This window comes from Aquarana catesbeiana, linkage group LG03, assembly GCF_042186555.1.
Source record: "Aquarana catesbeiana isolate 2022-GZ linkage group LG03, ASM4218655v1, whole genome shotgun sequence".
Taxonomy (NCBI): domain Eukaryota; kingdom Metazoa; phylum Chordata; class Amphibia; order Anura; family Ranidae; genus Aquarana; species Aquarana catesbeiana.
The window spans coordinates 286997571-287020499 of NC_133326.1; the positions used below are offsets into that span (position 1 = coordinate 286997571).

Consider the following 22929-nt stretch of genomic DNA (forward strand, 5'->3'; position numbering starts at 1 on the left):
GTGTAGCTCCTCGCACCCCTGTCTGGGAAGAGTAGAATTACTATAGGTGGAGCTCCTCACACCCCTGTCTGGGAAGAGTAGAATTACTATAGGTGGAGCTCCTCACACCCCTGTCAGGGAAGAGTAGAATTACTATAGGTGGAGCTCCTCACACCCCTGTCTGGGAAGAGTAGAATTACTATAGGTGGAGCTCCTCACAGCCCTGACAGGGAAGAGTAGAATTACTATAGGTGTAGCTCCTCACACCCGTCAGGGAAGAGTAGAATTACTATAGGTGGAGCTCCTCACACCCCTGTCTGGGAGGAGTAGAATTACTATAGGTGGAGCTCCTCGCACCCCTGTCTGGGAAGAGTAGAATTACTATAGGTGGAGCTCCTCACACCCCTGTCTGGGAAGAGTAGAATTACTGTAGGTGGAGCTCCTCACAGCCCTGACAGGGAAGAATAGAATTACTATAGGTGGAGCTCCTCACACCCCTGTCAGGGAAGAGTAGAATTACTATAGGTGGAGCTCCTCACACCCCTGTCTGGGAAGAGTAGAATTACTACAGGTGGAGCTCCTCACACCCCTGTCTGGGAAGAGTAGAATTACTATAGGTGGAGTTCCTCACACCCCTGTCTGGGAAGAGTAGAATTACTATAGGTGGAGCTCCTCACAGCCCTGACATGGAAGAATAGAATTACTATAGGTGGAGCTCCTCACACCCCTGTCAGGGAAGAGTAAAATTACTATAGGTGGAGCTCCTCACACCCCTGTCTGGGAAGAGTAGAATTACTACAGGTGGAGCTCCTCACACCCCTGTCTGGGAAGAGTAGAATTACTATAGGTGGAGCTCCTCACAGCCCTGACAGGGAAGAGTAGAATTACTATAGGTGGAGCTCCTCACACCCCTGTCAGGGAAGAGTAGAATTACTATAGGTGGAGCTCCTCACACCCCTGTCTGGGAAGAGTAGAATTACTATAGGTGGAGCTCCTCACACCCCTGTCTGGGAAGAGTAGAATTACTATAGGTGGAGCTCCTCACAGCCCTGAAAGGGAAGAGTAGAATTACTATAGGTGGAGCTCCTCACAGCCCTGTCTGGGAAGAGTAGAATTATTATAGGTGGAGCTCCTCACACCCCTGTCAGGGAAGAGTAGAATTACTAGTGGAGCTCCTCACAGCCCTGACAGGGAAGAGTAGAATTACTATAGGTGGAGCTCCTCACACCCCTGTCAGGGAAGAGTAGAATTACTATAGGTGGAGCTCCTCACAGCCCTGACAGGGAAGAATAGAATTACTATAGGTGGAGCTCCTCACATCCCTGTCAGGGAAGAGTAGAATTACTATAGGTGGAGCTCCTCACACCCCTGTCTGGGAAGAGTAGAATTACTACAGGTGGAGCTCCTCACACCCCTGTCTGGGAAGAGTAGAATTACTATAGGTGGAGCTCCTCACAGCCCTGACAGGGAAGAGTAGAATTACTATAGGTGGAGCTCCTCACACCCCTGTCTGGGAAGAGTAGAATTACTATAGGTGGAGCTCCTCACACCCCTGTCTGGGAAGAGTAGAATTACTATAGGTGGAGCTCCTCACAGCCCTGACAGGGAAGAGTAGAATTACTATAGGTGGAGCTCCTCACAGGGAAGAGTAGAATTACTATAGGTGGAGCTCCTCACACCCCTGTCAGGGAAGAGTAGAATTACTATAGGTGGAGCTCCTCACACCCCGGTCAGGGAAGAGTAGAATTACTATAGGTGGAGCTCCTCACACCCGTCTGGGAAGAGTAGAATTACTATAGGTGGAGCTCCTCAAAGCCCTGACAGGGAAGAGTAGAATTACTATAGGTGGAGCTCCTCACACCCCTGTCAGGGAAGAGTAGAATTACTATAGGTGGAGCTCCTCACAGCCCTGTCTGGGAGGAGTAGAATTACTATAGGTGTAGCTCCTCGCACCCCTGTCTGGGAAGAGTAGAATTACTATAGGTGGAGCTTCTCACACCCCTGTCTTAGAATTACTATAGGTGGAGCTCCTCACACCCCTGTCAGGGAAGAGTAGAATTACTATAGGTGGAGCTCCTCACACCCCTGTCTGGGAAGAGTAGAATTACTATAGGTGGAGCTCCTGACACCCCTGTCTGGGAAGAGTAGAATTACTATAGGTGGAGCTCCTCACAGCCCTGACAGGGAAGAGTAGAATTACTATAGGTGGAGCTCCTCACAGGGAAGAGTAGAATTACTATAGGTGGAGCTCCTCACACCCCGGTCAGGGAAGAGTAGAATTACTATAGGTGGAGCTCCTCACACCCCTGTCTGGGAAGAGTAGAATTACTATAGGTGGAGCTCCTCACAGCCCTGACAGGGAAGAGTAGAATTACTATAGGTGGAGCTCCTCACACCCCTGTCAGGGAAGAGTAGAATTACTATAGGTGGAGCTCCTCACAGCCCTGTCTGGGAGGAGTAGAATTACTATAGGTGTAGCTCCTCGCACCCCTGTCTGGGAAGAGTAGAATTACTATAGGTGGAGCTCCTCACACCCCTGTCTGGGAAGAGTAGAATTACTATAGGTGGAGCTCCTCACACCCCTGTCAGGGAAGAGTAGAATTACTATAGGTGGAGCTCCTCACACCCCTGTCTGGGAAGAGTAGAATTACTATAGGTGGAGCTCCTCACAGCCCTGACAGGGAAGAGTAGAATTACTATAGGTGTAGCTCCTCACACCCGTCAGGGAAGAGTAGAATTACTATAGGTGGAGCTCCTCACACCCCTGTCTGGGAGGAGTAGAATTACTATAGGTGGAGCTCCTCGCACCCCTGTCTGGGAAGAGTAGAATTACTATAGGTGGAGCTCCTCACACCCCTGTCTGGGAAGAGTAGAATTACTGTAGGTGGAGCTCCTCACAGCCCTGACAGGGAAGAATAGAATTACTATAGGTGGAGCTCCTCACACCCCTGTCAGGGAAGAGTAGAATTACTATAGGTGGAGCTCCTCACACCCCTGTCTGGGAAGAGTAGAATTACTACAGGTGGAGCTCCTCACACCCCTGTCTGGGAAGAGTAGAATTACTATAGGTGGAGTTCCTCACACCCCTGTCTGGGAAGAGTAGAATTACTATAGGTGGAGCTCCTCACAGCCCTGACATGGAAGAATAGAATTACTATAGGTGGAGCTCCTCACACCCCTGTCAGGGAAGAGTAAAATTACTATAGGTGGAGCTCCTCACACCCCTGTCTGGGAAGAGTAGAATTACTACAGGTGGAGCTCCTCACACCCCTGTCTGGGAAGAGTAGAATTACTATAGGTGGAGCTCCTCACAGCCCTGACAGGGAAGAGTAGAATTACTATAGGTGGAGCTCCTCACACCCCTGTCAGGGAAGAGTAGAATTACTATAGGTGGAGCTCCTCACACCCCTGTCTGGGAAGAGTAGAATTACTATAGGTGGAGCTCCTCACACCCCTGTCTGGGAAGAGTAGAATTACTATAGGTGGAGCTCCTCACAGCCCTGAAAGGGAAGAGTAGAATTACTATAGGTGGAGCTCCTCACAGCCCTGTCTGGGAAGAGTAGAATTATTATAGGTGGAGCTCCTCACACCCCTGTCAGGGAAGAGTAGAATTACTATAGGTGGAGCTCCTCACACCCCTGTCAGGGAAGAGTAGAATTACTATAGGTGGAGCTCCTCACACCCCTGTCTGGGAAGAGTAGAATTACTACAGGTGGAGCTCCTCACACCCCTGTCTGGGAAGAGTAGAATTACTATAGGTGGAGTTCCTCACACCCCTGTCTGGGAAGAGTAGAATTACTATAGGTGGAGCTTCTCACAGCCCTGACATGGAAGAATAGAATTACTATAGGTGGAGCTCCTCACACCCCTGTCAGGGAAGAGTAAAATTACTATAGGTGGAGCTCCTCACACCCCTGTCTGGGAAGAGTAGAATTACTATAGGTGGAGCTCCTCACAGCCCTGACAGGGAAGAGTAGAATTACTATAGGTGGAGCTCCTCACACCCCTGTCAGGGAAGAGTAGAATTACTATAGGTGGAGCTCCTCACACCCCTGTCTGGGAAGAGTAGAATTACTATAGGTGGAGCTCCACACAGCCCTGACAGGGAAGAGTAGAATTACTATAGGTGGAGCTCCTCACAGCCCTGACAGGGAAGAGTAGAATTACTATAGGTGGAGCTCCTCACAGCCCTGACAGGGAAGAGTAGAATTACTATAGGTGGAGCTCCTCACAGCCCTGTCTGGGAAGAGTAGAATTATTATAGGTGGAGCTCCTCACAGCTCTGACAGGGAGGAGTAGAAATGCTAAGTGAGGGGTGTAGTTGTGACTGTTTGTGAAGAGATAATGCAGAGCAGTGTGATAAGAACAGGTCAATGTACAGCGCCACGCTCTATGACGGCCCGTCTCCTGTGACCTAGGCCCTCGTGCACTCCCCCGAGCCATCGATCCGCCACTCCGGCTGGTGCCCGCACCATATGCATCCCATTCCTCACACATAGACGATGCACAGAGCGAGACGTCATGGAAAGAAGTACGTCAAGACCAATTAGCGAGCGGGACTGGCCCAGGTGGGCGTGTCCAGCGCTTAGGCAAAGGGAGGAGGGGGTGGGGGGGTAACGCGGTATGCGCGTCCGCAGGCAGCGCCTGGCTCTAGAACGCGGACCAATGTCCGAGCGGAGGCGCTGAGGACGGACGTCACCACCCCGGTGAGCAAGGAGCACGTGACGACCGCGGGCAGCGCGGGGCGGGGGGGCACTAAGAGGGGTGTGAGGAGGAGGGGCGGCTTCCTTCTAGTCAGAGCCGCGCTCCTCCCAGCCTGCAATTATAAAAAAAATTATTAGAGGCAGTGTAGTCCTTCCTCGGAGTTCCCTGAGCTGTGATAGGAATGTGCCGGCCGAGGGAGCGGTGCGCCGTGTAGAGTGTGAGGAGAAGAAGGTGGTCGGCTGTGTGCTTGTCATTTCAGTCAGGTTTATTGCAGCTCGCCGGTCCCCCCCCCTCTCTTCTCTTCTCCACCCCTCCCTCTCCTGTTCAGTCATATTGTGATCACCACTCCCCCCTCCCCCATCGCTGCTCCAGCTTCTGCCGCCTTCAGTCTGCGTGTGAGGGAGAGAGAGAGAGAGCGGCCGGCCGGCGGGGGAGCCGGGGGACACCATGCTGTGATCAGGTACCTCCTCCTCCTCCTCTCTCCCCCACAACTACACGACACCTGCATCGCCTCCGCCAGGTAAGGGGGTCACACGGGGGGTGAGGGGAGGGCCGCACCGGGCACCGAGCGTATTCTCTATACCCCCCTCAGCCATATTGACCGTGTCATTGACAGGTGCCCTTTGTAGAGGAGTGCCAAACACCCGCCTTTATTGTGCCAAGGCTGATGCCAGCACCAGGGAGGAAGAGGAGGGTGGTGCTGCTGGTGGTGGGATTACATAGGGATGGTTGTTATGGCAGCAGCCTGGGCATCCTGACACTGGGCACTCCACTCTGTGCCAGGATGAGGGGGGGCACACCAGTTTTTTTTTTTGGATGTCACCAGTATGATTTAGAGCTTTGACCTTGACTAAGATCTGCACCCATCTAATGGCATGGGAAATGCGCCCCCCCTCAATACAATGCCCGGGTGGGCCTGGCACCGTGGCTGGACTAGGTCAGATAATGGGTGAGGGAAGCCTGCTGTTTGTTCAATGTCTGCTCCATTTACTCAGATTTGTAACAGACATGAACTATGCATCACCTTTTATGTGCTGCTTCTGTGTTCTCTCGCCTTCTGCCAGTTACATGGTGAACACACACACACACACACACACACACACACACACACACTCCTATTAGTCATGCCTCTGGAGTGAGCTCTCCCTGATCATCATCACCATCACCACCCTGGTAAATGAACTGTACTCGTCAACCGTTCTGTGTGTACTGCTCAGATTAAGTAGCCTGGATTAGTCTCCTGGCTACTTACTATTTCAGCTGGTGAGCCTACCTGTGCTTTTTATGCCAGGGACACCGCTGTAATCTGCAGTTTACCAGTGACGGCTGGCATCATGCGATCACGTTTTGTGGCATTCTATTCTAGGTAGCTCTTCAATGCACATAAACCTCAGATGGAACAGTATTTTTATTTTGTAAAGGCATCTTTTTCTTAGAATATTTGACTTTAGCCTTGTCCTTGTTGCATCTGTTTTTTTTTTTCCAGCCAGGAACTTGCATTGAATGTTTATCAGCCACATGTCATAGTTTTATAATGAAAGTTGACAAAATGGAAATCTGCTGCGTATATGCTAGTTTCTTCTGAAGAGACTAGTAGAAACAGGCAGAATTATTCTGCAAGTATCACACACCACAACAATAATAAGCCACAATTTAAAATAATAGCCCATTCTTTGCAGATTTGGGGTTGTGGGCAGCAGATTTTATGGAGAAAACTTTTTTGCTTGGACGTTCCTTAAATGTAGAGGTTGGCAGACATGTGATCTTAGGGCTACAGGTGTGCTGTCACATCTCTTGCTATTAATTATTAGCTGTGTTCATTGGGTCAAGTGTCGTAACTCAATCAGTTAGCATGAATATGGACACGAAGCTTTGGAAGGCATTTCTTCTATGTTTTCTGTGCACATGCTTTTCAGAGCTACTAATTCCTCAGGTGATCGCTTGTGCTGAGCTTTGATCTGTTTTCTTTGATCCTGTAGTTCTGGCAGTCCTTGACTCTAGGGTGGTTGAGATTAAAATGGTGGGCTTGAGAAGCTGTCATTCCTGCACTTCATTTTATGTTGCTCTTAAGTTGGTGTTTATATTGTTTGTCTGTGGAAGTGAGAGATGTCTGTTCTTTTTGCATTGTACATTGAGGAGCTTAGTGTTTTTTTGTTTACTCCCTTGTCTTCTAACAGCGTTAATAGCTTTACACATGTTTGCTTTTAGAAATGAACAAACGTGTTTGCTCTGTGATTTGATGGGTATTTTTAACATTTGTGAAATGGGGTGAGTGGGGGGGAGAGAGAACCGTATTTTCCCTTGTGATCCGAACTACTCTTTACTTTACGATGAGAGCATTGTCCTTGCATGCTCTTTTAGGATTGCTTTTAAATATCTTACCCAGCCCTTAACCCTGTTATGGCTGCTGTTTCTGCTTTGCAGGTTCCATACCAATTTATTTATTTTTTTTATATTATATAGTGTGTGTGGGTTTTATTTTTTTTTTTTGGAAGGCCACTGCAGTGTTTTCTGCTGTCTTGCATCGCTTGGGAACTCCCAACACTGTAACTTCCTGCTATGAATCTTTCTCTCAGTGCTGAAAATTAGGTGCTACCTCACTTCATGCTGTATTTATTATTAAATAATTATGCATAACCCAACCTGGTAGAGCCTTGTTTGCTGTGACATATGCCCAGCCCTCAAACTTAAGAGATGATTTGGAGTTAGTCCTGTAGAGCTGTTGGATGATTTAAGAAAAGAAGGCAGAGGCCAGGCCATACATTATGCTGTTTTCTTTCCTTCAAGCACGGGTTGAAGGAACGAAAATAGCTTGATTCCCCTGTCAATACAGTTGGTGTTAATGGGGAAATCCCTGCACTATTGTATTCTGACAGTGGGAGGTTTGCCGACTGTCAGAATGCATTGATTACTGTTGGAGGTTATTGCTACTGGCAGTGGTCTAATAAAAAAAAAAAAAAAGAGTTCAAATTTCAATAGCCAGCTTAATGCATCTTTTTGATTGAGCCAACTTTTCAATGCATTGTATGCAGGCGTTGTTTCTTATGAATGTTATTGGATGTGGTTTATTTTTTGAGTTGCATGGGTGTCCGTTAAATTTGTGTACACAGCAATCTCAAAAATGTTATTCACATGCACAACTAATACCACTATTTGGAGTTGGTGGCTCTGCAGTTTCTAGTCCTTTCCTGATTTCTAGGTTGCTCATTAAACTGTGAGCGTATCAACACTTGGGTCCTCTGTGCACTGGTAACTTACCTGAATGTCACCCCTGTTCACTGCCTGAAACACATTAGAATGACAGTACTGTGGAATAGATTAGGTTTTTATTAGCTGTCATTTCCTCTGCATGTGATATAGAAATTGTTGTGTTCTGGAAACTTATAAAGATCAAACTAATTAAGGGAGGCTGGTAAAATATGGCCAGTATAAAGTGTAAAACCACTAATTTGCCCCCCCCAATTACACCTATCTCCACACTGCTGAGATGTTTGGTCTGTGGACTGTTTGGCGCTGCACAGTTTATCTTCTGTCATTTCTTGTTTATCCTGTGTATGTGCACTACCATCTTCTGTTATTCCAGTGAAAAGTTTTTACTTCTGAGGGATAAGAACTTTTTGGCATGAATGAAGATTGTGACTTACATGTGATGAGCTCAGCAGGACCCCATGGGGAAGGTTTTCAAGTAGTTTTTTTTTTGAGCAGGGACAGGTAAGTGTTTCACTTGTCGGGAGTGATGAGGGAGGGGTATCATAATCCACAAAAAGTTAATACAATATTTAAGCTGCTGAAATGAGAACAATAATATAAAAGCAATCAGTGTGTCCAGGAAATATACTTAGTTTTGTACATGCGTTTATATGATATGGTTGTTGTGACTGACAGTTTGGCCAGAGTAAATGCTAAACAAGTGAAACGTCTTAGGATTTTGTATTAATGCTCTTCGTTAAGATAAAAGTGCTCCTAATTTGTAGCTGTTGTAGCCACTGCAGCTTCCCAGTTATTAAAAAAAAAAAAAAAAAAAAAAAAAAAAAGTCTTCCGCCCTGAAACTGGGTGAACTCAAATATGCAAATACTGTCTTGGCATGCTATGCTGATGGCTGTATAGTACCAATAAACAGTAGTGAAGAGGAAGGGTGGTGGGCCAGCCATTGACTTTCCTGTTCCATTCAGTATTTGCTTATTCGATTGCCCAGGATAATACGGAAAGCAATTGTGAGGTATGTGCTGGTAACTTTTATCTATTTATTTTTATGTAGTGTGTTGCGTTGGGTTCTTCTGGCAGAAAGGTCCTGCTCAAATAAACGAAAGTGTGTGTGAGAGAGTTTTGAGTGTAACTACTGACCAGTAATAGTGTGTTTTTGTTACTAATGATCTAGATGCAGTGCTAGTTTTTGATGTTTACACCACGTCTGTGCGTTCTGGTGGCCCATTGAAGGCAAGGAAAAAAACAGGGCTGCGCACCACCATAGATCAATGGGGGGGGGGGGGGGGTGGTACAGTGTTGCAAGGCGGCGCAATTGTCATTCAAAGTGCCACAACGCTGAAAATTGCACGGTATTTAAGTGGTTAAGTGAAACGACTGCCACCAAGTCAAAGGACACAGAAGAGGTGATGTGTTTCACTTAACCAGTGCTTCTTCAAAGAAGCACTAGTTAAGTGAAATGCGTCACCTCTTCTGTGTCCTTTGTCTTGGTGGCAGTCATTTTGGCATGAATAAATCAACATTGGTTCTATGGTGGTCTGCATCTGTATCTTTTTCCCTCCTTACTTTGGGCGAGCCGGGGGTTAGCACCCAGCCTATTTGACCCATCGGATTACAATCACCTGGAGCAGCATTCACCCTCCTTTTGGATCCATCGAAAGCAATAGACTGCATTCAGATCACTAAAATTCGAAAAAGCTTGAATAACTAAAACATAGTGTTTTTTTTTTTTTTTTATGACCCTGGTGTGTAAGAGCCCTTAAAGGAGAAGTTCACTCTTTGGAACATGCTCCACCTGTTTTTAGGGTGGAATATGTAACTTGCTCCTGCCACCTCTCTACCCCCCTCTTCAGCATGACAGCTGGTGTGAGGGGGTCTTCTCCCCACAACTGCTGTTACAATTCAAAAACGGTGCTGCTGTGTGGGGCTCCACCCACATGGCCGTGTCATTCATTCAGTTTTCCTGTGAATGACTAAACTACCATTACCGTCAGCCACTGCGAAAGATGGCTTTTAATTCTTGATGAACTGCAAGGGTGCTGATGAGTGCCCTTGTAGTTCTTTCACAAAACTCTGTAGCTTTCAAACTTGACAGCCTGTATGAAGGTATGGACTGAAAGCCACAGGACTTGTCTGCAGAAGCCCGATATTGCACTCCCTGATCACCGGTGCAATGCTTTCCATGCTCATGCAAGTGAAAAAAAATGCTATTTAATTTTTTTTCTGCAAAAACATCTGCATGTATGTATTTTATTTTTTATGCTCAAGACTCGGAGAAAACTTCCTTACCTTTCTGTTTTGTCCATACATCCTTTGTTGCAGAACATTTTAAGTTGCCTTTACATCAAGTTTCTTATAAGCAGCCTGTGACTCCGCTTTGTGACTGGAATAGAACCAAGGCTTTCCATATTTAAAAACCACAAACTAGTCCACTAGAGAAACTCCCTTCTCCTTTTTTTTTTTTTTTATAAAAAAAAAAAAAAAAATTTTGGAGGTGGGGATGTAGGATATCGCCTACTTTATATTTTGTCGTATGTTTACATTCACATAACTAATCCTACCTAGCTTTCCCCTGCTGTGTAATGTTAAGTTTATCATTAACCCTGTTTGTACTGTTACATTTAGAATGAAAATTTCTGTCTTTTTTATTATTCTGTCAGATTGATGTGTACCCATAGAACCAGGGCATATCAATGTGTTTGCTAAATTGATGAGATTTTAAAGTGATTGTTTTTAATAAAAAGCCTGGATCCTCTTCTTGGTTCCCTCTTCGGTGCTCCTGGCCCCTCCCTCCCTGTTGAGTGCCCCCACAGCAAGCAGCTTGCTATGGGGGCACCTGAGCCAAGTCAGCTCCCTGTGTTGATTCAGACATGGATTTGCGGCCCCGCCCTTTCTCTTCTCATTGGCTGACTTTGACAGCAGCGGGAGCCAATGGGGGGAGTCCTGGGCAGCTGAGACACTGCTGCAACATCGCTGGCTCTAGATGGGGTTCAGGTAAGTATGGGGGGGGGGGCTGCTGCACACAGAAGGTGTTTTTATCTTGGGCCTCATGTACACTGCTCCTGGTAAATGGACATTTAGGAGCAGTTGGGCATTTTTTTTTTCAACTGCTCCAGAAGTTATCTTTAGTAAATGCTCCTGAACGCAAACGCGGCTAAACATGGCTTGTAAACGCTGCTGAATCCATGTTTTTAAAAGTGGATTACTAGCTGTGATGTTCCAGCGCTCAGGAGAGATTGAGAAACGTCCCATGTATATGAAGCCTACATGCATAGAATACATTAAGATAAAAAACCTTCTGCCTTTTTCCATGTCCTACTCTTTTCATGCAGTTCTATAGAATAGAATTTTTTTTTTTTTTTTTCTTTTAAAGGTAATTTTTAGGATACAAGTGAAATGTTATCCATCAAATATAGGTTGGTTTATGTGATTCTGAGTTTTCTGCAATGCAGTATAAATGTATTTTAGAGAGCTCCTTTCTTGTGCCTTTTTAGGGGAGGGGATGGATTACATGCAACAAGTGTATGTGTGGGTTGGTGCAGTGTTGCTTTGCCTCTGAATAACAAAAGTCATGGACTTTAGCTGCATTTCCTATATGCCCTTTAAGGCATCATTTTGTTTTACAAAAAGTATTGTGTGTGTGGGTTTTTTTTTCCCAAGCATATAGTGGCACAATGAAAGGGTGCAAAGGAATGCATCAATAGGTTGAAGGCATAGAAAATACCCAGGTATTACAACAAAGTGTTACAGATGCAAAATACATGTATCGTCAAAGTCTCAGTGGTGCGTGCAGGGTTTACTCCTTGCCAGCAATAATGATTGCCTCTGAGGGCAGAACAGCCAATGATACATAATTTAGAGCTATGGGTCAGGAAATGAAAGGGTGGACATAGCCAGGGATGGGGGGGGGGGGGGCAGAATGTTGTGGGGGGGCTTGCTATTGTACCAAAAAAGTTTGGTTGAAATTTAAGTGGTCATCTATAAGTTATCTACAAAATATCTCTATCTCTCACCAGCATGCTGGGAGAAGACAATGGCCTGACAGGAGGGATTCCTGCATTAACATGGTCTGTGTTGATTGGGGGGGGGGAGAAAAATCAAGCAAATTTCTTTGCTAAGATATTTGCTCTGTGTATGGCCTGCCTTTAGTATGGTTGTCGGATAATATGGAAGTGAGCTTCTCATGAAGTATAGTCCCCCATGAGACTCTGCTTAACTTCATTGAAGGTGAGAAATGGTTGTTGCCAGTGTCTGGCCAATGTCTGGTGAGCTGCCAGGAACACAAATTCCACAAGTCTCTTCTGCCTCTAAGTGAGGGTTAGGATTGGCTTGTACTATAGGACCTCCCATGGGTTGCGGGCAAGGGTGACCTTCAAAACCGTTCTGATCATAGTGTACACACACGTCCTAAAGAGCCCCTTTAGGGCAGGACCACCAGATGTGAAATAGGGTGCCCCGTTCCCTACAGGCTTGGAAGCACACCGGGGATGAGTTAGGTGTAAATATTGGTGTACAGTCAGGGGTCATATGCCGTTGATAAAGTTGTTTTAAAAGCATTTTCCTGAGCCAAAATGGTTTGGGGGTATTTAGAAGAAGTGAGCCAAATGTTGTTCGAATCTGCTTGATGCAGACATATGCCGAGATCTGCTTCCCACTTCACTGTATAGGAAAGTTTTCTGGGGCTCACAGAATTTATAAGAGAAGCGTAAAGCTAGCTACACACTACAATTTTCTTGTACAACATTCCTTTTAGATTTGCCATATGAGGTCCAAGACTAGGCCTTCAGCTGTTGCAGAACTACACGTCCCATGAGGCATTGTAAAACTCTGACGTTCACACACATGACTAGGCATGATGGGAACTTGAGGGCCATAGTTTGGATACCCATGCTTTAGATTTTCCAAAACCATACGAGGTCCGAGACTAAGCTCTTTGAGGAATGAGGATCTTTACGACATCAGTTTTTGAATGGGGTTAAGTGTTTGGGCAGCCCCTTTTGTTGTCTGAATAGGCTATGGAAGTTAGTATTTGCGTAAATCGAATGCCCACTTCAGTTGGCAGTTGCCAGTGTTCTACAAGTAACAGATTTAAAGTGGAGTTCCACCCCCCAAAAAAAGAGTAATGTGCTTTTAAAAAATAAAAAAAAAAAAATTTTTTTTTGGAGAGAATTTTTTTTTCTTTCTCACCTCTAATTGGCTGTTGCTAGGGGGTCCCTCGTAGTCTGTCTCCTTCGGTGCCTGGGCTGGTGACATCACTTCCCTCGGCGCAGGAAGGGAGATCACCTCTCCTCCCTCCCCTCTTGTCAATCATCTGGGACACGTGACCGGTCCCAGATAATTACGGGCCAGTGACAGTGCGCGTCTTGCGCATGCGCAGTGGGTGCCCGGCTGTGAAGCAACAGCCGGGCGCCCACAGTTAAAATGCCGGCGCCGCCGAGCGGAGGGGGGGGGGGGACAAGCGGGGCTTCGATCCCCCGCATTGCTGGACCCTGGAACAGGTAAGTGTCCGATTAAAAGTCAGCAGCTGCAGTATTTGTAGCTGCTGACTTTTTAAATTTTTTTTTTTTTTTTTTTTTTTTTTTTTTTTTTTTTTGGGAACCCCACTTTAATGCCATCAAAGGGCAAGGAGTTAATAGATCTATTTGACTCCCCCTTCCCATGCCACCCCTGATGGGCCAAAATAAGCTGGGGGGAGTGTCTAACATATTTGAAGAAGGCAAGTGGGGGGGGGGGGGGAAGCAATATGGAAGAATTTCACACAATCCCACAAATTCAAGGATTGCTTAAGGGAGGTGTCAGACTCTAGATCTATGACTAGGGGGAGTCCAGATGAGGCTGTGGATAGGGAAAGGAGCATTCTGCGATTGCCAAGTGTACCCTAATGGGCATCTCAGAGGAAGCATGAAGAGAGGCGAGAAGAGCAATTTGTACATCGGTGTAATGGTTACTAAAGGCTTTTTTTTTTTTTTTTTTGTTTTAAAATGAGAAATATGTTATATTTGCCTGCTCTGTGCAGTGGTATTGCACGGAATGGCCCTGAACATCCTCTTCTGGGATCCCCCACTGGTGATCTTGGTTCCTCCTTATGTGCCCCCATAGCAAGCTGCCTGCTATGGGGGTGCATGTTCTCTCCCAAGTTGTGTGTCTGTGGAGCTGCACTTCATAGACATGGCGCAGCTTGGCGCTGCTCCTGCTTCCTAACTGCATTTGAAGGGTGCAAATGGCTTCTGCTGTTGCCTGAGTCCCTTTGTGAAGGAAGAAGAGATGCAGCTGTGAACAGTGCTGGATTAAGGACTTGGTTAAGTATTTATGGAGGTGGGGGAGGACAGGAAAAAAAACATTTTTGACTTCAGAACCACTTTAAGGTTAGGCAGTGTCAAGCCTCCGGTAGTATAGTGCTGATGGCAGCCTTGACCTTTCATGCTTTGGTTTAGATGATTTTGTCTAAGTCCATTTCCTGTATGCAGATGACTTTACAATAGTTCAACGCCAAAGACTGCCTTCCACCCACAGTCTGTTAAAGTGGTTATAAAGTCACTGTACCTACTAGAATCCCATCTGTTATATCGCGCAGTGCCTTTTTTGTTTTATAAAAATGATGCAAGGCAATACCTTATTTTGCAGTGCCGCTGTGCAGTTAGCTGATGTCCGGCTCTCTTGCCCCGGTCTGAGGACTAGAGCGAGGGGCTGAGGTTCCATCTGACCTCAGCAGGGAGGAGAGCGGTGGACGGTCACGGTATTACGCTGCTTCATTTTTATAAAGCAAAGGCACTGAGCGATATAACAAAGAATAACCGAGGGGTTTCTAAGTACAGATAGTTATTTTAGCTAGTATAGCAGCAGCAGGGGTGGGGAGGATATGGCTCACACACAGGAGCTGACAGGCAGGGATAGGGGGAGAGAAGTGACAGCTTATGACGGTGGCACGTAAACTGACCACTGTCGGGGCTCAACAGCCATGCTAAATGTGGTCCATTTACGGAGGGGGAAGGCAGCGCCAGGTAGGATCAATTTAAGTTATGCGCTGCGCTTGGGTGACCCCAAAAACAAAATTAATAATAACCAACTCTGTGCTTACTAGTGCGATAATATTAAATACAATAAACAAGGTGTGAAAAAACAAGTGCTTGTTACACCATAAATTAGTGCTTAATAGTGCTTGTTACACCATACATAGTGTCTTAATCAACATAAAAAGTGCTTAGTGCTCAATCATGCCCTGATGATGACACGTGATCCCTGTCGAAGACGTGTAGGGGAGGGGCCAGGATGGAGAGACTGACACGGACTTTACACCAGCGCTGTCCCAGCACAGCATACCGCACCAAACATCCAGTGATTTTGCATAGAAAGCCGTTATAGTATGGTGCACTGACGCACCAGTGCGATGTGAGTACCCTGGTGTGGGGAGCGTTTTTCTTTTAATAAAAGTATTTTGACTATATTACACTATATAGTTTCCTTTTCATTTATATGTATGGAGCCACATTGTTTCCAGCTGGAGGAGTGCAGCAGACACTGAGACTGAGCCCAGGGGTGGCTCCAAAGCGTATTTGGACTCAGGGTAGAAGCTGAGTGACACGCTCTGAGGTGAGCACATTAGCTTAAGGGGGTCACGAAGGAGCACAGGAGCATGTTTTGCAGCACTCAGGATATCTTCGGCATGATGAATTGTTGTCACAGCTGAACACCACCTGCACGCATTGTTTTATTATCACTGCTGGACATTATTTGCACGCACTATTTAGAGTGCCAAAGAACTTTTTTTTTAAATTATTTTTTCATTTAACAAAGCAGGATACTTTATATTGAGCACTAAGCACTTTTTATGTTGATTAAGACCCTATGTATGGTGTAATAAGCACTTGTTTTTTCACACCTTGTTTATTCAACATTAATATTATTTGTATTAAATATCGCACTAGTAAGCACAGAGTTGGTTATTATTAATTTTTGTTTTTGGGGTCACCCAAGCGCAGCGCATAACTTGTAAATTTATCCTATGCACGTTATATGAAGCGTGATTAGCGCATGCAGCAGGAGGTAGCACAAGCAAGACATAAGATCATTGTGGCTCACAGAATTTTTCCAATTTGCCAGGTAGGATCAACTAGGTATTTTAGATGATAGAAAGGACCAAATTACACAGCACAAGCACTGTGCTGTTCATGCTTTAAATGAAAAACACACACACACTACATACGTACCTGTATTGTTTAGAATGGGGAACAAGGATTTTCCTTCACTGCCTAGTCACAGCGTGAGTGCAGGGCAAAAGACCTAGTTGCGGCAGTAGAGAAAAGTCAGGTCTGGCAGGCCTCTGTGTAAATCTTGGTAATGATCAAAAAAACAAGTCATTTGGCATATTATCCATGCACAGTGGCTTAAAAATAGCTGCTTCTACAGAAGTTGTGTTCTGCCTGTAGAAGCTACTCAATGTTATCCTATGTGCTCATGCACATTAGAACAATTGTAGGCATATTTTGAGCTCAATGTTTAGAGGCAAGGAAAAAAACCCTTCTGGTTTATGGTTTCTGATTGGAGCTTTCTGCCCCAAAACACAAAACTCTCCTAAACGCATCCAAACTTTGTACAAATGCTCTATATCAGTGGTCATCAACCCTATCCTCAGGGCCCACTAACAGGCCAGGTTTTATGTATTACCTTGGGGAGATGCAGACTAGAATACTGCAATCACTGAGCAGCAAATTATATCACCTGTGATGTATTTCAGTTATCTTGCAAACCTGGCCTGTTAGTGGGCCCTGAGGACAGGGTTGATGACCACTGCTCTATATGATAGTTTTTCTCTGCCAAGGGAACTTGCATGGAGCCTTAGAAATGTATTTGATCTATATAGCTGTTTACATGGAGTTAAAGGGGTTGTAAAGGTAAAAGTTTTTTCACCTTAATGCATTCTATGCATTAAGGTGAAAAAACTTCTGACAGAACCGCCGCCCCCAGCCCCCCCGTTTTACTTACCTGACGCCTCGAAAGTCAGCTTCGCGTTCCCGACATCTGTTCCTCCGCTCACCCTGGCCGCTGATTGGCTGCAGTGGATGGATTGAAAGCAGCGCAGCCATTGGCTCGCGCTGCTGTCAATCACATCCGATGACGCGGCGCGCCGGGGGGCGGGGCCGAGTGATACAGCGAGCGGCTATAGCCGCCGGCTGTATCACGGGAGCGCGCCCGCAAGCACTCACCACCGTGCGAGAGAGCTCGCATGAAGGTGGTAAATGCTTGCGGGGAGGAGCTGAGACAGCCGCCGAGGGACCCCAGAAGACCAGGTTCGGGGCCACTCTGTGCAGAACGAGCTGCACAGTGAAGGTAAGTATGACATGTTTGTTATTTTTAAAAAAAAAAAAAAACACCTTTACAACCCCTTTCAGCTTCAGAATGAAAAGTTATAAATAAAAGTCCCTCTCTAACCCTTCTAAACAGATCTGTAAATTACATTACAGGCTTCAGCAGACAAAATCATCGTTTTGCTTGGCCTGTTCTAGTAGTGCACCAAATGGCAATTTTGGTGCCGAACATACAGGATGCACTTTGCTGAAAATGAGTTTAAAAAAATTATACATTTTATTGTGTTTGACTTTTTAATTCATATCTTCAATTTAATATTTTTGGCTATTATTGGTACATTTTTAGTGCAAGAAAAGCTCAAGAAATGCAGTTTGCAGTCTCTAACCATCTCTTGTAACATGTCCTCTTACTAAAACACACTGCTAATAATTAGCAACATTTCCATTTGGTGCACCTCTAGCAGACATGATACAAGATATGATCAGACTCTAGATATGATACAAGAGATCAATGCAGCCTCACCAGTGTCCATCACATGCAGCCTCTCGCCAGTGCTCGGATCAGAGTAGCGATCTGCTGCTGTGTCACAGAGCTAGATTTGTTTTGCCCGGGCCGCAGTAACAATGTCCCACCTCCTGTGATCCCCGTCACACTGATTCATTGCCCCGGCATTGGATCAGTGTGCCGTCTATCACAGGAGGTGGGACATAATTACTGTGGCCTGGGCAATTCAGCTCCCTGACACAGGGAGAATGCAGCTCTGCAAGGAAAGGAGGGAGGGGAGCACAGGACCTTGAGCCACCAGCGTGGCACCACGCAATAGGTAGCACCTGGCAACGCAGCCTTCGCTACTGCGCATGCACAATTATCTGCTTTTTTTTTTTTTTTTTTGGCAATATGTCGCAAACTCCATTTTCAGCCAGTGTTTTGGTGCACCCCTAGCTTGCTCATGGCCGGTTAGTAGCAGTCACTTTTGACACAAGTTTGTGTGCATTGGTTGCAGGCTTGGTCATGCGTTTACATGTCTGACAGGTATGAATCGGGTGCATATACTGACCCTTTCTATGCTGAGTCCCGACAGGGTGTCTACCTTCCTTTTTTGAATCCTTCTGAATCAAAGTGGTTTTAAAGCCTAAATATTTTTTACCTTTATGCATTCTATGGCAGATAATACCGTATTTATCGGCATATAACACGCACTTTTTTCCCCTGAAAATCAGGGGAAAATCGTGGGTGCGTGTTATAGGCCGATCCCCGCTGATTTTGTGTCATCGGAGCGATCACATCAATTGCCGCGGTCGCCGCTGACATACATAGCCGTGGGTAGATTCAAATATGGTGCAGAGACTGCAGGGATCCGAGATACACAAACCCGAGTGTTCTCGGCTTTTTTCGGCGCCGCTCACAGTCACGCCCAGTCCTGCCCTATGATGGACATAACACAGGTCCAAGGGCGGGACTGGGCGTGACGGCGGCGCCGAAAAAAGTCGAGAACACTCGGGTATGTGTAACTCGGCTCTGACGAATCCCTGCAGTCTCGGCGCCATATTTGAATCTACCCATGGCTGTGTATGTCGGCGGCGAGTGCACAAAGCTGCACTGGCAAGGCTGGACTGACACTGAAAAGGCTGCAGATGCACAGATAAGGCTGCATTGATGGGCATTTTAATGTAAGTTTTATTTTTTTAAACTTCCCTCCTAAAAGTTTTTTTTTTTTCCTTAAAATTCCCTCCTAAACTTGGGGTGCGTGTTATACGCCGATTAAATATGGTAATTCATGATTAAAAAAAAAAAAAAAAATATTTTAATAAGATGTTTTCTGGAGTAAAAAAATCTATCTAAAGATGGTTTTCTATTTAGGCTACATTAATAAATTAGTTTATTCAGCATAAAATGGAGCTTAGTTATGTAGCATGTGGCTGTATATTCTGCAATATTTACATTTTTGGTAAACTCATTTAATCCAAGCTCTGCAAGCTGAGATAACATGCACTGCATTGATGCATTCACACAATGTCACAGTAACCATGAGATTAAAACAAAGTTCAGGAATATTCCTTTATCCCATTGTTTTGCAAATCTATGTACACTACAAACTGTATAAATCAGTTTTGATATTGCTGTTTTACTAACCTGACAGCTTATTATTCTAAATAGGAAACCTACATTTTAGTTGCAAATATTAAAGTTTTTAACTACCAGCGAGAAAAAGTGCTTACATTTAAAGAGCACCTGTCATTTCAGATCCATCATGGCCTGTTAGCGGGCATCCACTCACCTGCTGCCCCCATGTCCTTCACCTTGATGTGTCACTGCAGCATCACCAGCTGTCCCATTAACCACTTGCCAACCGACTCGCGCACATATACGTTGGCAAAGTGGTTCGTTCCTGGGAATCGCCATACCCGGAAGTCTGCTCCTTTAAGAGCCATAGCAGATCTGCACGGTGGAGAGAAGAGACAGATCTGCTGTTCGTAGTAATTACGAACGGCGATATGTCTCCTCCTCCTCCAGTCCCATCCCCCCACAATTAGACACACTCACGAGGGAACACCTTTAACCCCTTGATCGCCCCTAGTGTTAACACCTTCCCTGCCAGTGACTTTTACATAGTAATCAGTGCATTTTTATAGCTCTGATCGCTGTATAAATGTCAATGGTCCCAAAAAAAGTGTCAAAGGTGTCCGATCTGTTCGCCACAATGTCTCAGTCCCACTTAATTTTTTTACTAATGATGGTGATCTGCAATTTTTATCGGGACTGCGACATTGCAGCGGAGAGATCAGGCACTTTTGACGCTATTTTCGGATGGTTGACATTTATACAGCGATCAGAGCTAAAAATAGCCACTGATTACTGTGTAAATGTCACTGGCAGGGAAGTTGTTAAACACTAGGGGGCAATGAAGGGGTTCAATGTGTTCTAACTGTATGGGGGATGGGCTACCAAGGACATGACGGAGATCACTGCTCCCGATGACGGGGAGCAGTTGATCCCTGTCATGTCACTAGACAGAACAGCGAAATGCCTTGTTTTCATAGGCATTTCCCCATTCTGCCTCTCCTTGTTGAGATCGCAGGCCACCGGCGGATGTCTATTACAGGTCACGCGCGCCCGATAGCCAGGGATTACAAAGGGACGTACGGGTATGCTCTTTTGCACACCTGTGCCATTCTGCCATGCAAAATACAGTTCAACTGCATATCTTGCCGATATGGAACAGTGAGACATGATTGTACATACTGGAACAGTACACACAGAAATCCATTAATGGATTTCAAGTTTGTTTGAATAAAGAATGCAGGCATGCACAAAGTAATGTGGCCAAGACCACCTTGCTTCAGGGCATATTAATTAGCTATCTGCTTGCTATATTTGGATGTTTTTACCTATAAAGCCACTGCTACTTGTTAGACATTAGAGCTATGCCTATGCAGTATACTCTAACATTCTTTACAGATTTTAGAGCAGGGGTAGGCAACCTTTTGAGCAGTGTGCCGAAAAAATATTTTCAAAGAAATTGAGCGTGCCGACTTTATAAAAAAAAAAAGTCAACTTCACACTTCTCAATCACAAAAAGGATTTTTTTATAAAGTAAATGTTGCAAACTACTTTAGTAGTGAGAAATTAACATCCTGCACTCTCACACCCCAGATGAGCCCCAATTCCTGCACCTTAACACCACTGTCCCCCTGCTCATCTGCCCCACGGGCCCTGTAACCCCACCTGGAATGGATGCGCAATGATGAGCTCAGGTCAGGGGCATTTTCTTAAGACTGTGGGTCTGTGTACAGAATCATAAGTTGGGCCCCCGAGAAAAAGTGGTTGGGTGTGGTTTTCATTGCGCTGAATACTGGCTGTGGCTTAAAGGGACACAGTGCCGGGGTTCAATAGTAGGTGACACAAAGGTTCAGGAATAATTTCAACAAAGTTCCCAGAAGCTCAACAGTAATTCCACAAACTGTCACCTGATTGTGGTTTTCTCAATCACAATGAAATCCCTTCTTTCTGAGATTCTTAGTGGCAACCGAGACCTCTTCCTCCTGCATGTGTAAGCCCCGCCCGCATATGTAAACGCTGTTCAAACCACACATGAGGTATTGCCGCGTTCGTTAGAGCGTGTGCAATAATTCTAGCATTAGACCTCCTCTGTAACTCTAAACTGGTAACCTGTAAAAATGTTCAAAGCGTCGCCTATGGAGATTTTTAAGTACCGAAGTTTGGCGCCATTCCATTAGTGTGCGCAATTTTAAAGTGTGACATGTTAGGTATCTGTTTACTCGGAGTAACATCTTTCACATTATACAAAAAAATTGAGCTAACTTTACTGTTTTTTTTGCTTTTTTTTTTTTTTTTTTCAAAAAAAGAGGCATTTGAAAAATTATTGCGCAAATACCGTGCAAGATAAAAATTGCAGTGACTGCCATTTTATTCCCAAGGGTGTCTGCTAAAAAAAAACATATGTTTGTGGGTTCTGAGTAATTTTCTAGCAAAAAAAGATGATTTTTACATGTAGGAGGGGGGTGCCAGAATAGGCCCGGTATGGAAGTGGTTAATGCACTTAAATCTATGGGGCCATAAACACACATTGATGCATCAAATCACCTTTAGTATTTATTTCCTGACCTATAGCAGCCCTCTACTGGTGTAAACAGGTCCCAGTGCAGTCCTCTTCTCGTGCATAAATGTTGGGCAATGCACGTTAAATCGCACAGGTGTAAATGGGGTCTTGCAGCCTAATTTCACTTTTACAGTCACATTGGCATTGCACTCACTGTTCGTTCCCGACTACGGTAGGGGACAGTGCGATGCGTGATAAAGCGCATCACAACGTTCCTTTTTTTTTTTTTTTTTTTTTTTTTTCCTCACTCAACATATTTGTGTACAAAACCGCGCCTCGTTCATGTCACTGTACAGCAGCCTAAGGTGCTGCGCTGCTGTACAGTGACATGCTATCCTGTACGATGCTCTGCGATAAAATTCAGCATGTCTCCATTTTGTTGCAGTGTGAATGGGACACACAGCATACAATGGTTTCCTGTATGTCCTTGCATCACACTGGTGTGTAATGCAGTATGATGCTGGTCACTGCACTATGTGAACACAGCATTAATTTTGTTCCATGTTTACATTCACATAGGATAAAGTAAATATAATGCTGCCTGACCTTTTTTATTTGCACTTTCCAAAACTGAACTTTTTCACCTTTTGTATGTAATGTTGAGGGAGCTGGAAAGGTACTGTTAACCATAATTAACCCTGTCTGTACTGTGCTGGTAGAGCTCATTATCAGCTGTAAATTAGATTTTATCTCTCCTAACAAATGGTTAAAGAATTTAGGGCTTTAACTCTGCATTGTATGTTGAGGGAAAACCTCAGGCTTTGCCCTCCATTTTCACTTTCAGGAACCATGCACACAGGGCATCTGTTTAAGCCCCTCTGAACATCAGAACTCCTGGCAGGAAAAAGCTGCTTAAAAAAACTGCACTAAAAGCTGCATATTGCACACACGATTAGGTGCGTTTAGCTTTTGAACGCTAATGTATTGGCCAGAATCTTATTCTTCCCATTGGCATGCATTAACACTCACACTAGACCCGTCCAGCTCTTCTCCTGAATGCAGCCTTGGTGCGTTATATATTTTTTTTCAACCTGTAAATTCTCCTCTTCTAATACACCTGTAAACATCTGTGTGCATGGACACACAGGCTTGCAAAGAGATTCTTTTTACAGGC

At 45.1% G+C, this 22929-nt stretch overlaps 1 protein-coding gene across 3 annotated transcripts in view; it reads left to right on the forward strand.

Moving 5' to 3' along the window:
- Positions 1 to 4561: 4561 nt before the first annotated feature.
- Positions 4562 to 22929, forward strand: part of ATP2B1 (ATPase plasma membrane Ca2+ transporting 1) — a 327368-nt gene continuing 309000 nt past the window's right edge. Inside the window, exon 1 of one of the 3 annotated variants that reach the window (XM_073620194.1) lies at positions 4562 to 4685. The gene's annotated coding sequence lies outside the window, so the exon portion shown is untranslated. Of the gene's footprint in view, positions 4686 to 4747; positions 5204 to 22929 lie in introns of those variants that run through there. The other 2 variants (XM_073620193.1, XM_073620195.1) reach the window with 2 other exon arrangements.